This window comes from Pseudopodoces humilis, chromosome 11 (assembly GCF_049639895.1).
Source record: "Pseudopodoces humilis isolate 2021_Gansu_Grassland_sample_001 chromosome 11, ASM4963989v1, whole genome shotgun sequence".
Lineage (NCBI taxonomy): Eukaryota > Metazoa > Chordata > Aves > Passeriformes > Paridae > Pseudopodoces > Pseudopodoces humilis.
The window spans coordinates 9,388,466-9,404,501 of NC_142210.1; positions in this window are offsets into that span (position 1 = coordinate 9,388,466).

The following is a 16,036-nucleotide window of genomic DNA, read 5'->3' on the forward strand; positions in this document are numbered from 1 at the left end:
CTAGAGAAACCTCCATTCAGGTAGAGCAAAGAGCACAGAATTATTGGGACTTTAAAATCCTTTGAGAGGACTGCCCCAGAAGAGGGATATTTGAAATAAGGGCCTCTGTATTCTCTCCCTCCTCCCTCAGGGACAATGACACCAGCAGATAGGAAAGAGACTGATTCCTCCTCAGATTTATGTGCCTTCACTATAGCAACTGATAACTAAATATTCTTGAATTAAAACCAGAGCAGGACAGGTTAGGTCCTGATAAACACAATACAGTTTACTGCTTAGCAATTTTGTCAGCCACTTCATATTTCCTCAATACCATCACTCACAGGCTGCCTAAGCACCAAAAAATAAATATCATTCAAATTGCTTAAAGGTTTCCTGGGAAAAGTATCTGTATGACACCAGCTCAAGTGTCCAGAATTGCCACATGTTCTGGATGAACATCTTTTAAACATTCTAAGATTGTGTCCTGTCCTACTTCATTTGTGTTTTCCTGACCTTTTACAGTTGCCTTCCTCTATTTGTATGCATCTGTTTGCCATTTACCATTACCAAAAATTCTTCCTCCATCAATGTTTGCAGGTCTCCTGCAATCTTTCAAGACTTTTGCTGTGACCAAGCTATCATGTTAACCCGGCTTCCCTGGAGGCACTGCCTGCATCTAAATCTGTGCAGAAAAGCCACCAGCCTGGAGAAACAAAAGGGGAAGTTCAATTAAAGACAGTACAGGAGACAAGTTTTGTGTGTGACCTCTCTCCTGCTGACAGGAGACAGTGTCCTTGATCATTCCTACAGGTAACAGCAAAACCAACAAATGACACAAGAGAAAAGGACTTGTCAAAGTAGGTGGTGACCTGGCCACCAATTTCTCTATTAAAAGGATGGTTTTGTTTCTTACTGGTACTTGTTTTCTGCTGAAGACATATCAAGGCTTGAAATTCTCAATCTATTTCTGTTGTCAGTCACTAGATCACTTTTTAAACTTCTGTTTCTGTGGTGGGATACAAGATTAAACATAAAATTAATCACCAAAATACTTTTGCTGCTTGAAAGGACAAAATTTCCTATTGAATATATAAGATCTTTGATTTACACCACATGGTCACAAAATGTGTTTTCCACTTGTCTCATCTGGATATCTCCAGGCTTTTCCAGGTTCTTTCCCTTTTCTTTTTTATCCTATAATTACTCAAGGAGAGCAACTTGACACTGTTGCCATAAAGATGAAAGCCCTAAGAGGCATGTTTAACACCTTTCAACCAATCAGAAGAGCCTGAGAAGACGGAGAGAACTCATTATCAATGCTTTTTGTTGGGGTATAAAAAAAATCATCTAATGACTGTCGACCTTTAGGCTTACTTGCTTTGGTTACAGGCTTATGCCAATGCTGAGCCAATGTGGTCTGAATTAAATTCCAGGTGAAACAGTCAGAATCCTTCTGCATCCTTACATGGTCTGACTGTCCCAAAGGGGACAGCCTCTATCTGCTCGCCCAAACACAGGTTCCCTGCACTTGGCTCTGTACCCAGAGTCGTAAGAAAGTCATTTCAGGAGCAGTGTTCTAGGTTCCTTAAACAAACAATATACATTGAAATAGTTACTGCCAAGGATTGAAATAATGCCTAAGTGACTTTTTCCAGGCACTCCACAATACAATAATTTTTTCATCCAACAGCCTTTCATGTGACACTTTTATACAAAAATGTTTACAGGAAATGGCAAACTTTCCTTTCATTCTTCAGGTTACATGTAACCCCCATAAAATGCAAATGCTGAGTGAAGTCATTGAACTACCTGACACTTAAAAATGAACACATCTAAGTATCCTGCTTAAGATCAAATGGTAGCTCCCAGCAGCTAAATGGATATTTCAAACACTGGATAACTGATTTTTTCCTGGCCTCCAACTGCCACTTTTAATGGGGAGTTACACAGTGAATCTTTATTAGCAAAGACGGTGGGCCTTAGGGGGTCAAGCAAAGGCAGTTTTCATTTGCACTTGCGCAGTGGGATGCTCAAGCCTTTATCGTTGTGCAGACTTCTAAAATTTGAAATGAGGACTGGGGACTGTCACAGAGACAAAACATCCAGGAACACACAGTCTCATAGCACACCAGAGTCTATGCACTTTATACCAGACCTGTAGGAAAGCTGGCAACAGCTGCTACAAAATGCCAGCCAAAATCCCAGAATCTGCTTCTGCAAAGACTTTTCCAAAGAAATGGAAATGTTTCAAATCACTAAAAAACTTCTAGGATTCTCTCTCATCAGAATAGTTTAATAATGATATAAAAATGTCAGTTGCATGCAGTTTTCCTCTTCTCCCATCCTTTCCCCAAAGTTTTAGGAGGGGTGTTTTACCACAAAAGTGAAAGCCAAAAAGCCTCAAAACCAATTTGCAAGGAATGCCTTTACCAGTAGCACATACAGAGGCACATTGAGCCTCTGGCACAACAAACATGATGTTCCCCAAGCTGAACTCAATGGACATGGGCTTGTGACTCCTGCAATTTCTGTGGGAGCTGCTTGGGCTATTCCCATGGTGTGCAAAAGACAACGCAAGGCCCTCCAGCTGAATGGGAGTGACTCATAAGGAAGCAGAAAAGCTTTCCTAAAAAGGACCTATCATAGCCTTCCTCTTTCATTCTTGCTGGAGAGATGTCAAGGTTTGCTTTTCTTCCTTCTGTCCTTCCTTGCATGTTTTTCAACCAAATGATTATGTCACTGTCGTCTTTCCTCTCAATAAAGAGAAGTGTCCAACCCTTCAGCATTCCAACTGCAACCACCTGCAAAAGAGCTACACAGCACATGTAGTGCTGCTTGGCCAGCAGGTGGGAAGGATCCCTTCCCTTGGGCTGCACTGGCTGCCCAAGGTGTGCTGTGAATGTTGCTTCATGCTCATGGCTACTCCACCGGCAGCTCACTATACCAGGGACACAGGGGCAGCTGCTTGTGGGGCAGTGTGCCCTGGCCTTGTGACATGCCAGCTTGAAACTGTGTGACAGGAACAATCTGTTGGAGCATTAGTTTCTTATGTGTCCTTTGCTAGCAGAAGAAATCAATCTCTAAGATACACACTGGGTAAAAAGGAGCTTCAAGCTCTCTTCATGTCTTCTCCCTCACTGCCAGCTTTGGGAAGAGAGCAGTTGCTACTAAAGAAAAAGGGCTTCATATTTTGCCATGTTCGTTGTCATGGTTTTTCCCCCCTAAGGCCTTATCCCAGTTACTACAGAAGTAAATTGGCAGGCAAGAAATGCTGGCAGTTATGAGTCCCATTGCCATAGGGCTGATTTGTCTCTCAGTGCAAGCAGTCAGTGTATTTCTGGTTTATGTTTACCATCAGAGCCACAGTCAGTCACAGAAGCTGCAGTTCCAGCCTTGCAGCTGCAAGGGGAGATACCACAGATACCATCACAGCCTTCACAGAGGCGACTTTCTGGAGGGGATGCTGAGGTGCCTGCTCTTGTGTCTCCATGACCACACCAAGGGACAATCCGAGGGTTTTGGGCAGCTAGGACGGAGTTTGGTTCTTCTGCACAACAAATCAAACTGACGAGCAGTATGAAGTATTAGACATTTCAAATCGCCAGAATTTATCCCAAGAAGATGCTGTTTATTTGAAACACCTTGTTCTAAATCTTCTGCAGGTCAGAACCTGGATCCAGCCTGGATTACCACTTCAAAGCTGATGATCCTAAAAACTGAAATTCAAAACCAAATTTAAAAGCACCAACAATAACATTTTCTACAGCTGAGGAACTCTGTTTTACACCCATCTTGGAACATGTTTCGTTGAATGCAAAAATGAGAATCTTGGCAAAGATAGCAGAATTTTATCACTTGTTTTTTTCCAGAGGATTTACTACCTGTGTGGGATGGGCATAATGGAACTCATTCTAATGCTCCATCCAGAAGAGAGTTCAAGAGAAAGTAAGAACATGTCTTTTAATGAGTAGAAACAAGAGAAAGGTGACTGAGACTTGGCCAATTCAACCTTTCTAAAAGCTTATCCCTTTGCAGTCATTGTAAACTTTATTTCCTCACACTCAGGACACACACCTGACAATCTGACCACACAACTCCACTGGACTTTGATGTAAGGGTGAGCCTGCAGGCAGACAAACAAATTGCTTCAGCTCACATCTCTCTTTCTGGCATTTTTGTCTTTCTTCAATAGTCAACTTGCATAAAAGCAAATCTCCTGAGAGGAAAAATATGTTTCCATTTAGTAGGGGACCATACTTTGTCCATCCTCAGACTGAGAAAGGAGTAGCATTGAGCTCTAGGACAAGAAGAGGAATGCACAAACGTTGAACTAGCTGATGAGCAGCATTTCTATGGGAAGGCAGGAAGAGGAGGGTTTAAAAGAAACATTTTGGTTTCTTTGAAATGGTGTACACATTTTGGGCATACAAAACGAAAATTATAACTGCTTTAGAAATGATTCCCAAGAAAACTTATAGCTGTTTAGAGGAAAAAGTCTCACTGGGGGAAGAAGAAGCACTGTGGGTTACAAGAGAGATTCAGAGAAGGCAGCCAGGCTGCCTGGATTCACAGAGGCACTGTCACATAAAGTCACATATAGACAACTGGCCTCCCAGTCTCCACTCCCAGATAGAAATAGACCTCTGAGATGTAAGAGGGGAGGGGGCAGACCAAAAAGGAAGAATTACCCTCCCCCTGGCCTGTGCTAGATTTGTCTGCAGGCACAAGCAGTCACGGGGTCTGTGAAGCAATAAGATAACGTGACATGGCAGAGATTAAAAATAACATTGCTGATTGGAAAACATCAGTGTCCATTACATGGGACAAACTCCTGGGGCTACACAAAAATGTTTCCAAAGTTCTCTGTGACGGGAGTCTAGATCTTGAAAGGTGGATAGCAACAGCAAATAATTTGTGGGAAAGAGGCAACTCCCAGGTTTATTCAGTCATCCAGGAGGTACCCTGAAACCGCCTGTTACACCGGGCTCCAAAGCAAGGAAATACTGAGATCTCCAACATGTGCATTTCAACAAGTAATCAGACCTTACCAAAGTGCTTCTCTATATAACAAAGGAGGCCAAGAGAAGCTGTGTGTTTGGGATTAAAAGTGTTTCAGTCATGGATATAGCTGAAAGGAAAGCTGCTTCTATACAACCCAAAATAAGTTGTAATAAAATATATAGGATTGCTTTGTACTAAATAACAGGTAATTTCATAACTTCCAATACCCATACTTTGGACAAGCTTTTACAAACCAAATTCAATGAGTTCTGCTCAAGGGACTCTTGCAACACTGTGGAGCATGCAATATCCACAGGTATTGCAACATCTTAATTGCAAAATAAAGGCTGTTTGCCTCCAAATCTCCTCACAGTCTCCTTCCAGCCAACAGTGACAGTGTTACATGGAGATTATTTTCTCTTGGGTTAGTGAGCTGAATCAGCTCAGTGGCCATCTGACAGGCACCCAACACACCCAAGTCAAAGAAAGTAGCACAATTGCAAGGCCATGAGCTAAGAAGGGGACCAAGACTCCCCTGTAATACTGAACTATTAGCACTGTGTCTTCTGGCCCTGCAGTGCTGCTCACGGGCTGTTCCACTGTCCCCTTGGTTAGAGGCAAGAGTTCAGCAAGTCACTTCTGTGCCCAGGTGCTCCAGCTTGGACAGGAAATCAATGCTGCATCCCACCACATGTGGCCATGGCTCTAAAGAATCAGGGAGAAGCAGTTGTTGTGAACATTCATTGGCACAGAAAAAATTACCCCAATTATCTGTGTGTGACAAGCAAACAAAGGGAGTTAAATATTCAGATTCAGAAATCAAGCACAGCAGTTCACTACCACTAACAACAGAACAGTGAGTATCTTGAAACAACTCAGACAATGCAAGGTTTGCTGGTACCTCTTTCCTTTTTATTCTTAGTTGATCCCTATGTTCTCATCACATTGCACTGCACACTCCTTGTTTTTCCTCTATATATTCTAGCCAACTTCTGTTTTTCCCTCAGACTTCCAGGCCAGAATTACTGGGAGGAGAGCATCGCTCTACCTTCTTACAGAGAGCAAAAAACAACAGCGCTAAACCATTTATGTGATAAAATAAACACAGCCTCTGGTGATCAAAGGAGAGAATCAGCATCTTCCAGAAGAGTTCAGAGTGGGACCCAGCTGAAGGTCAGAGGGCTCTGGAGGAGCCCTGAGTGCATGGTTCAGTGACACAGCCAGGCTGATCTGCTGGCAGGTACAGATGGAGGACTTCTGTTCCTACATAATGTTATTCCTCTATCCCCTGTGCCTCCTGCTCCAGGTGCCCAGATGCAGCCCACCCCCTTCAGCACTACTAATTATCCAGTTCAGCTCACGGGCAAGGCAGAACACTTAATTTCAGCTGTGAAGTCTTACAAATTAAGCAGGTTGAACAAGACATGGTGGACCACCAGAGCCTGTGGGGAAAGCAGCGGGGAACAGGAAGATGGAAGGAGCAGGATTGGTCCCTCTTACCTGAAAAATTGAGAAACATCATCGAACTCTGTGACTTCTTCTGGTGGAGACTATACTGGGTCTCTCTTTGTATCCCTGTGAGATTCTGTCATTGGGCACTCAGACACTCTAAAGAAAGAGTGAGAGGAAGAGATTACCTGATCAATCAAGTATTTCCTTCAGCTGCAGCTCTTTTTCCTACAGGAAGCCCTGGCTTGTATAAACCACTCAAGAAGCAAACATCAAAGGACTCCTCTATCACTTAGTCAGGATAATAGACTGTACTTGAACTCTACTCAGTGAAGTGAAACTTCTTAAACTGAGAGCTGGAGTTTAATTTGTTATTCCTGGCAAACTGCCCAAGAGGAAATGGATCCAGGGCAGAAGTTTGTTTGTTAGATAGCAGTGAGAGATTGACACTTTTATAATATGCCACAAAAGCAGGGAGACTAGAAAGAGCTGTTAAAACTACTGATTATTCTAAGATCTGCTCTTAATGCTGCATCAGTTAAAAGATCTCCTTTTAGTAATTGTCAAATAATGGAAATAAGAGACCATGAAACATCAGTAAGAAGGATTTTGAGCAGACATTCTGCACATAAGGCTGATTCAAAAGAATAGGATGAAAAAACAAAATCAGCTGCAGCAGGTCCTTTACAGACTGGAATCCTTCCCTAAAGACACAGGGTACTGACTGCCAGTCCAGTCCACACTTTCAGTGCACATAACCTGCTCACCAGTGTCAAAAATGTGGTGCAAGGAGGTCTCAGTTGTTTGATAAGGTAGGTTACAACCCAGCCAGGATCCCACTCCAGAGTGTTGTCCTGTAGCTCTGTTGCCTCTGTGCCTCGAGATACAGAAGCTCATGGACCCTCTGCCCTACAGTGGCACAACCTCAGTCACAACGAGCTCCAGAAAGCCAACAGAAAACATGACCTGTGTGAACAGACAGCAAAATGGTTTCACTGCACTGAAATTCTTTACTACATTTTTCAAAACAACCAACTGCACCTGATCGACACACCTTAAGCAAAAACATCACATGTACTTTTAAGATATCCTCTTCTAAATAAGAAATCTGAAGTTGCTTTTTGACTTCAGGATATATGAGGGTTACATCTTTATTATATATTAACAGTAAAAATATTCCATGGTAACATATTCCATTTTGGAATCTCCTTCACAGTAATTTACAAGTTGCATTAAGACAGACAATTCAAACTAATGAAAGCTCCTAACAAGAGCAAAGCAGTGCATTTACCATAAATACCAAGAGACTTCGTCCCTTCAGGCAATTTTTTAAATATTTATTTCCACTTCACTATGCCTGGAGCACAGTTTAAGGAGCTGATTAGGTATATAGATTAAAGAACAACTACAAATATTAAGAAATGCTACTAGGCATAGTTGGTAGTAACTCTTCTGAAGTTCCTTGCACAGATTTTGCAATGTGGAAGAATTCTAAATATTGTTATACCCCTTTCCCTGATACTTTGTTCCTTTGGTAAATAATTTTATTTGGAAAGGCTTTATCTAAAGGTTAAACAGCCCCTATGCAATCTCTGAATGAAACAGAAAAGCATGCTTAGATGTCTGGTCCCAATTGCCAGTGTCCCATACCTGCCAAACTTCCAGCCTGTGTGGACACTGGCAGCTCCCAGAGTACATTTGCCACCAAGTCCTGTCCTTCCATGTGGACAAGGCAGACGTGGATCCACCCTCAGACCCTGCAGAGATGCAGCAGAGAGTTTTCAGCTGTTTGGACCGCTAATGCTATTACAGACGTTCCTCATCATTCAAAGAATAAATAGCAACACACATGGAACGTCCTGTGGATCAATCTGAGGCCATGAGCTGCCAAGCTGACCCATACTGGCTCTGCCATACACCACAAGAACAGATACAATGTGAACATTATCCAATACATTTCATGTAGTTTCTGCCTGGGTCTTGGTGAGATTGTCTCTTGGGATAGAAAGATTCATCAATAAGCATTCATCCATAATTAAGCAAATAGGCTATTGGAAAAATTTAATAGCAAATAACTAATAATGATTCTCATACCATAAGAAGACAAAAAGAGAAACAGGAAAGCATGAAATCATATTCTGGCTTTCTGCACGAGAACCACAGAATAAATCATATGCTGTTGATATATTGCTTTCAGATTCTCACCCAATAGTTATTATGACCAAATCCACAGCAAATCAATATGTAAAAACAGAGGAATGAGGCTGGTAGAGGCTGTTTGGTTCTCAAAGCCAAGATAGCTTTAAACAGGTAACATCTTTACCTTTAAACTAACAATTTTAGCTAATTGGGCTGTCACTTTTCCATCTGCAGACCACTAAGCATTTGCCTCCTAAGCTCAGGGAAAAAGCCTCCAGAGACTGTGAGTCAGTGAACAAAAACTGTTTTGGGTCCCATGGCAAAGAAAGTACTTTGCTCTCAAAAATAGATACATTTCTTGTGGGAAAAAACAGCCCAGCTCCTTCCTCTCCCATAGATAACAACGTAAAATGTCAGACACCTCCCAGGCTCCATTCCCAGGAGATCAATAGCATTGCAGTCATTACTTTGGTGGGTTTTTTCCTCAAAGGTTAATTCATATCTAACCAAAAATTGTGACCCAACAGCTCACTACTTATGGGAGCATGAGGTGTGGAATGTCTGGCTGCCAGTAATGCTGAACTGCTACAGCTGCAAAAAGCTACAGCAGGGTTTGGGCACTTGGAGACACAAAACTGGGGTGGGAGACAGGTAAAGATTGGATGCAGGGGAGCAGGTAGGGCCTGTGTTCAGTGCACAACAGTGAGAGGCTCCAAAGCAAGGGGAGGAGGTTGCATGCAAGGAAAACCCACCTTCTTGCTCATGTTTGCAGCAGGAAACTCATGGGGTGCATTCACTGTGTTGCCAGCATATCCTGCGGGTTTGGGGCTGCACAGTGACAGTAGAGCAATGTGAAACCCTTAGACAGTAGAGCTTAATGAAACCCTACCACATTCAAGGGTAAAAACTGTTCCATGTGCACCTTTTTAGTGCAAAGGCATTAAACCCAGAGGGTTTGGTGACTGCAGCACCTGGGGCACAGTAACAGCTCTGCCAGAGACACCAGGCCCTGTGCTTCTGGCTGTCACCTGCTGCAGGGCACAGCAGCCCAGGGGGCTGAGCCCTGCTGGGAAACTGCACAGAAGGTCTGACAGCATCTGTGCCACAGCACTGCAACAGCCTGCAGCTCCTCAGGCATCTCTGCTCACCCTCAGCCCTTCTGGGCCCCTCTGCTGCACCTCACACCTGTATTAACTTTGTGCTGAGATTGCAGGCTGCCACCCCTAGGGCAGGGGCAGAAGGACAGATGTGAGGACACTCCCCAGAGGTGATCCTCGTCCATTATTCTCATTTCACTGGATAAATTCAACACCAAATAGCCAGGAAAAAAAAAGAAAAATAATCCCAGACAGACAGTTAAACTGAACCCCAGGCTGTGCAGTACCACAGCAGGCTCCACAAAGCTCTTGCAGTACCAGGGGAGTAAGAAAAGGGGGAGGAAACATCACAAGAGATGACTTTGCTTACTTACATCATTGGTGCAGACAATCTTGTTTACATTTGATTGGCCTCATCTAAACTTTGCTGGAGGTTGACCATAATATTTACAAGCTGAAAGAACAATTATGTAGCTGAGAGCAGCTAAATGGAACAAAACAAAACCAGAGATGCAGAAATCATGTCATCTGCTAAAGTCAAAAAAACAAACTAAGCCATCAGACCACACATCTGCCTCACGCTATATAAATTTACACCGTGGTACTATTTGTGCAGCTTTACAGCAATATGGATGTTCTTTGAGTTTATAAACACTTACAGTGCTTATGTGCTCCATGTACTTATTTGTACCATAAAAATTTATATGGAAGGATATTTCCTATGCCTCGTCTGTTTGTTTACAGAGTCCACCTTTAAAAGACCAATATTCTTCCCTCTGGGGCCTGTTTACAGTCTGCACCTGTGATGGTTTCTTCAGTTTCAACCTCATGGGCTGTATTTCTTACATAACTGTTTTCCCTCTTTCAGACACCATTAATCATCCCTCTGTCAAGATCTTCTTCCCACACCAGGCTTTACTGTACATTCCTTGCGTTTTTGTACCATGATGTCAGTACAGAATGGAACAAAGATAAGAATTGCTCAAGATTTTCCTTCAAACGATCCCATTTCTACAAAGCTATATATAAAATAAAACCCTCATACTCACCATGGAATTTGGAAAGGACCAGGCTTGGGGATTTGTGATTTTCTCATATTCTGTATCCTTATTCTTGAAAACTAAATGCGAAATTATTTTGGAAAAATGAGTGCAGAAGTCCAGGGACCAAAGCAAGAACAACACATTGTAATCAATGGTAGAGCAACTAGGCAAGTATGTAAATTGCACTGCAAATGTTTTGAAAATAGTTCACCAACCATGCTTGAAAAATTATGACTTTTTTCACACTTTTCAATGTTTGGGAAAGTGAGATTGTTGAATGCATTTAACATCTTTTTCACCACTGCAAATGATTTAAAATAACAAGAAGAAAAAAGTGTCGAGACGCTACTTCCATTTATTTGCATGTTTCAGAGATAGAATGGACTCCAAATTTTTAATTATCATTTTCCTTTTATGAAAGAAAGCAAACTCTATTAATCTGTCAAATCCCTATTCCTGGACAAACATTCACCCTACTGTGGTTTTATTGGACTCAAGAGTAGGTAGCTCCAAATAAGTAAAGATCTCTGCCTTATTTTGTTGTAACACTAACACTGTAAAGAGCAAAGACTCCACGTAACATCACAGCAAAGCATCAGAGGAGCAGTGTTGTAACATATCTGGCTGTCAACCATCAGCCTATAAAAATACCCAGGCAGCTCTGTTCTTCTCTTGGAGTGGAGAGCTGTTCATGCAGAACAATATTTGTTTTATTGACAGATTTTACTGTTATCTGTTACCCACCAGTGGGCTCCATTTGCAGTTTTCATCATAGAGTAATTGCTTATTAGAGACATTAGCAGGTTGTTTATTTGAAAACTATTATGCTAATAAGGAACAATCATATTAGCAAGGTGTGCTCTTTACAACTTTATTTGTTTATCCTCAGGGACTAAACTTCTGAAACCTCAAACCTTTTTACATACTGAAAGATTTGGAAGTAAAATGTCTGAAGGTTTTTTTTCATGTCTGAAAAATTTGTCCAATAATAATCAGTAGTTTTATTGCTATCATCAATAACAGGAGCTGCCTCTGACAGAAAGATGCTCACAGGATTGAAGGCTATTCTGTACACAACCATTTATTTGCTAAGCAGTCTGGAAAAATCATCTTGCTGCTGTATTTGCACATTTTCTTATTATAAATGTTACCATATCTATAATGTACCAACTTTACTATATCATGAAGCCCAAAGGGAAGGAAGACACTGATTGTAGCATAACTTCCAAGGCTCTGGGAAAACACCTGTTTCCCTTATTCTTTGAGCTTTAGGGGCTTTTTAACCTCAAACTCACCAATAAACTCCTTTAATGATAACCTAGATGGGATCAGTAACATTTACACATCCTAAGATTTCTAAAAAACCAACAAGTACTTACAGCACAATTTCACTCCTACAAGAAAATGCTTTTACCATTGACACAGCTGAAATTTTTTTCTATGCTACCACTGTTCATTATTTTGCTGTGCTGGGGTATTTGGTGCTATACATAGTATCACTTTCAGGCAAAAATTAAGAAAGCAGTCTTGCAATGGGTAGTGCCCACAAGCAGAGTAGAGTTGCAGATTCCAATCTGACTGCATACCAAAGCAACAAGACATAATTATTTATATACCAGTATCACACAGACCCAAATTTGGGCTCACAGCCCAAAGTAATAAGGTGCAACATAAACATGTAGGTAAAGAACATCCTAAACCAAGAGGATCACATGTAAAATGATGACCATAAAAAAAAAGATCATGGAAAAAAAAAGCAACCAAAAAAAGAAGAGCAAGCAAACCACAGAGCAGGAGAAGAAAAAAGGGAAAGGACAACTTGACTGAGGACTGACTGAACACAACTCAGCTCACCTCTTGCCTGTGGCTCACTTTGGCAGCCAGCGAGTGGAGGATGTGGCTTTGGATTAAGTAATCAGACAAGTCTGTGTAAAAATGGAAACAGAATAGGCTAGATTTTGTTGTGCAAATATATAGATATTAAGCACTCAAAATATCCTAGTGTATTTCCCTTCTCCCTGTTTCTGTGTACATACAGACCTGCATGTATGCTCATGTATGACTCATAAGAAAGTTCATTTAATCTTACTGCAGTGTAAGTAAAATGTTGAAAGACAAGGTAACAATGCAGGGAATCAGGCATGTTGTATCGAAATTGCATGTGTCTGTGGGCTGGAGTCCAAAGCCAGCAATCCTGATGTATTTTGGAAATCTTTGCTCTTGAAATTGAGTGAGCACACCCAGATACTACCTGAACTTCCACATCACTGACTTCATATGATGGAGGGGCAGAAGGAGATGAATTCTTGTACTAAGACTAAAACTTCTTGCAGTAGTCTCTATAACTGTGTAAAGGTAAACTGTAACAGCAAAGAAAAGAGAAATATATAGAAGGCATAATGTTTTGTTCTGAAGCCACTCTTCAGGAAGGAAGCTTATCATATTACATGATACTTTGCAAACCAATGCTTCCCTCAAAACATGGGAGATCTTGTTTCAGTGCTGCCTTTGTGCCAGAAAAGTCTCTCTGAGTAAGGGCTGGTTCACTTCATAGCATGTACAGAGTTCCTAGGGCTGAAAGCTCAGCTCAGTATCTGTGACTGGCTGCCCTTCCAGCCAAGCCCCTGCTCTGCCTGGTACTCAGCCCCCCTGAGCTATGCCAGAGGATCCCATCTGTTCCAAAGGACTTCCCTGCATCTGGAGTGGCAGGATAAAAGCCAGTTTTAGACAGCTGAGCATGTGATGTAGTGCCATACTTTTAAGAGATCATTTCAACAACTCCTTAAAAAAGGCCTGTGCCAGGTAAGGTTCACCCTTTAGGTCTTTAGTGTAAACTGCAGTGCATACTCTTCTGGTGTGTGCTTCAGCAGAATTCCAGGCTCACAACACCTCATCCAGGAGAAGGACAGTCCCTTCTGCTTATCTTTGCCTGTCCCAGATTTTGCAGGCTGCTTGTCTCACCCTGCCAACACACAAGGGTGGCAGCCTGGGAGTGACAGCTTTCCAACCTCTTCCTCAGCTACTTACATCAGCTGGCAGAAATTCTTCAGAGATGGCAAGAGGGCTGGATATTTACAAGTGGTGTTTATTTTTCTGGAATAGCATATGCAGCCAGCTGCATGTTCTCTTCATCAAAAAGTCTTGTGATCTGAACAGCCTTAAGCCACTCTCCTGTGTCACTTGCCCTTCTTGATCAGCTTGAATAAAAAAATAATAGGAACACTCTGCCACTTCATTGTGTGCTCTCACAAGCACGGTTGTGTTTGTTACCACATAGAGTATGGGATGGCTTTGAGAAGAGCTCTCTGTTCCAGCAGGTTTACATTTGAAGGTGACAGTAACAAATGGGATCAGCCTGTTTCTCACTTTCAGGGGCTGAGCCTCAGACTGGCACAGGCAGTGCAGCAAGGCAGATTTGTGTCCATTTGTGCTCCAGCACCATGGTTTCAAGGCTTTTCTCTCAACTCACCCTCTCTCTAGGTGGTTGGTAAGGAAACTTGCATGTGAGGTTTGTCTTGGTTTCCAGTCTAAAATCTACTGACTGTAGCTCTGGTCAGCTTAGGAAGACAGACCTGTGCTGGCTTCACACACAAGTGACTACAAGTAAAAAATATCAGTGATGCCACAGTAGACACAAACAGATGAGCTGAGGCTTCATAACGCACCCAGAAGCATCTGAGGGATGTGAAGCCAAGCTCAGTCAGCTCCAAAGCCCCTCTCTCTGCACTCCTGTCACCTCCCCTTGCAGCCATGCTGCCTGGGCCCTGCTGCTTCTGCCCAGGGTGTGACAGAGGGGACACCCTTCAGCTCACAAGGCAGGGTGACAGCACCTCCTCACCCTCTGCCTCACCCCTGCACAGCTGTTGGATGGGAAGGCAGCATCCCCCAGAGACACTGCCAGTCTGACTGGGAAGTTCCAGACGTAGAGGGGAATGGGAGCACCATGTCTTCTGAACAACTGCAATGAGCCATGATGGCTCAAAAATGCCATTTTAATTCTTGCCCAGCAAAGTAAAGCTTGCACAGAATACATTGCTGAAATTAACTTTTTTTTCCTCCACTCTTTCCAATATCTTTTTTTCTTCCAGTTTTGCTTGATTTTATTTTTAGGCTGGTTTTAGTGTCCAGCAAGAACACTAGAGGAGCAGAGAAGGTGGGGATTTTTCTCACTGTTCAACAGGACTGAGCAGCCCCAAACCTCTCAACTCTAGTTTTGCGTTACTGCCCTGCCTTCCTCTTGGGGATCAATTCAGCAGCACTGTTTGGGTTATGTGCTGGATATAGACCTAGTTCTCTTCCATTTTGCTGTTCCTGCAACTCCATTAAATTGGGCATTTGAAAACAACATTATATATGTATATACACACATACACACAGACACATAAAACAGAGCTCTTAAAAAGAGTTTACATCTTGGGAGGAAGCCAACATTGATTTCTTTAAATTCAGAGTAACTCCTGACTTCTGAAGGAGTTCATGTGTCTGAGAACAGCAGTGGAAATTTGTCTTTCAGTGTTTCTGCTTATCATTCATCAGGGTTCTGGAGTACATTCACATCTTTGTAAGGGCCTGGAGAAGCTTCACTAAAAAGCCTTATTCCCATTAGCAAATCTGTAAAATTGTCTGAGGGACTGACATGTGGGACTACAGATAGATGTACCATGTTCACTGGTCCTTGCTCCCCTGCTCCCCAGCTGCAGCACTCAGCTCCCATACAACACCACTGCTTCTAAAGCCTCAGCATTTTATCCACTCGTTCATTAGTCCCAATGCAGAATGAGTCTGTGAAGTATTAATATTTTTGCACAAGCACAGGAGCTCCCAGGGCTAAGGAAGAATCTGGCACAGACAAGACAAGGCAGTTTGGGTGATGGCCTCAGTGGTGAGAAGCTCAGGTAGTGAACATTGCGAACCTGCAAACGTGCTGCTAATGTCCAAGGAGAAAAGGCTGCTGCCATAAATCACCTTGTCTGTGAAAATATTCTGAAATGACAGCACCAGCCTCTATATTTGAGAGACAAACTATCCACTTTCTTTAGCCTCCCTCAAACTTTATCACAGACACAAAGAAAAAGGAAAGATAACAGAAGGAAATCTATCTGAGAAGATATTTATTTTTTTCAGCCTGGACCTCTGGGACACAGTTCATGGAATTTCTCCTCTGCACCATTCCCCTTCTTGGAGTCATCACACTTAGGCAGTAAAATATCTAATTTTAGGAATTGTCAAAAAATTGGCAACTCCTGTATTTCTGAAAGAGTCGAATACGGTGTTAGGCTAAGTCCCCATCTGGCACCCGGGTCAAGTTGGGGTTTTTTTCAAGGT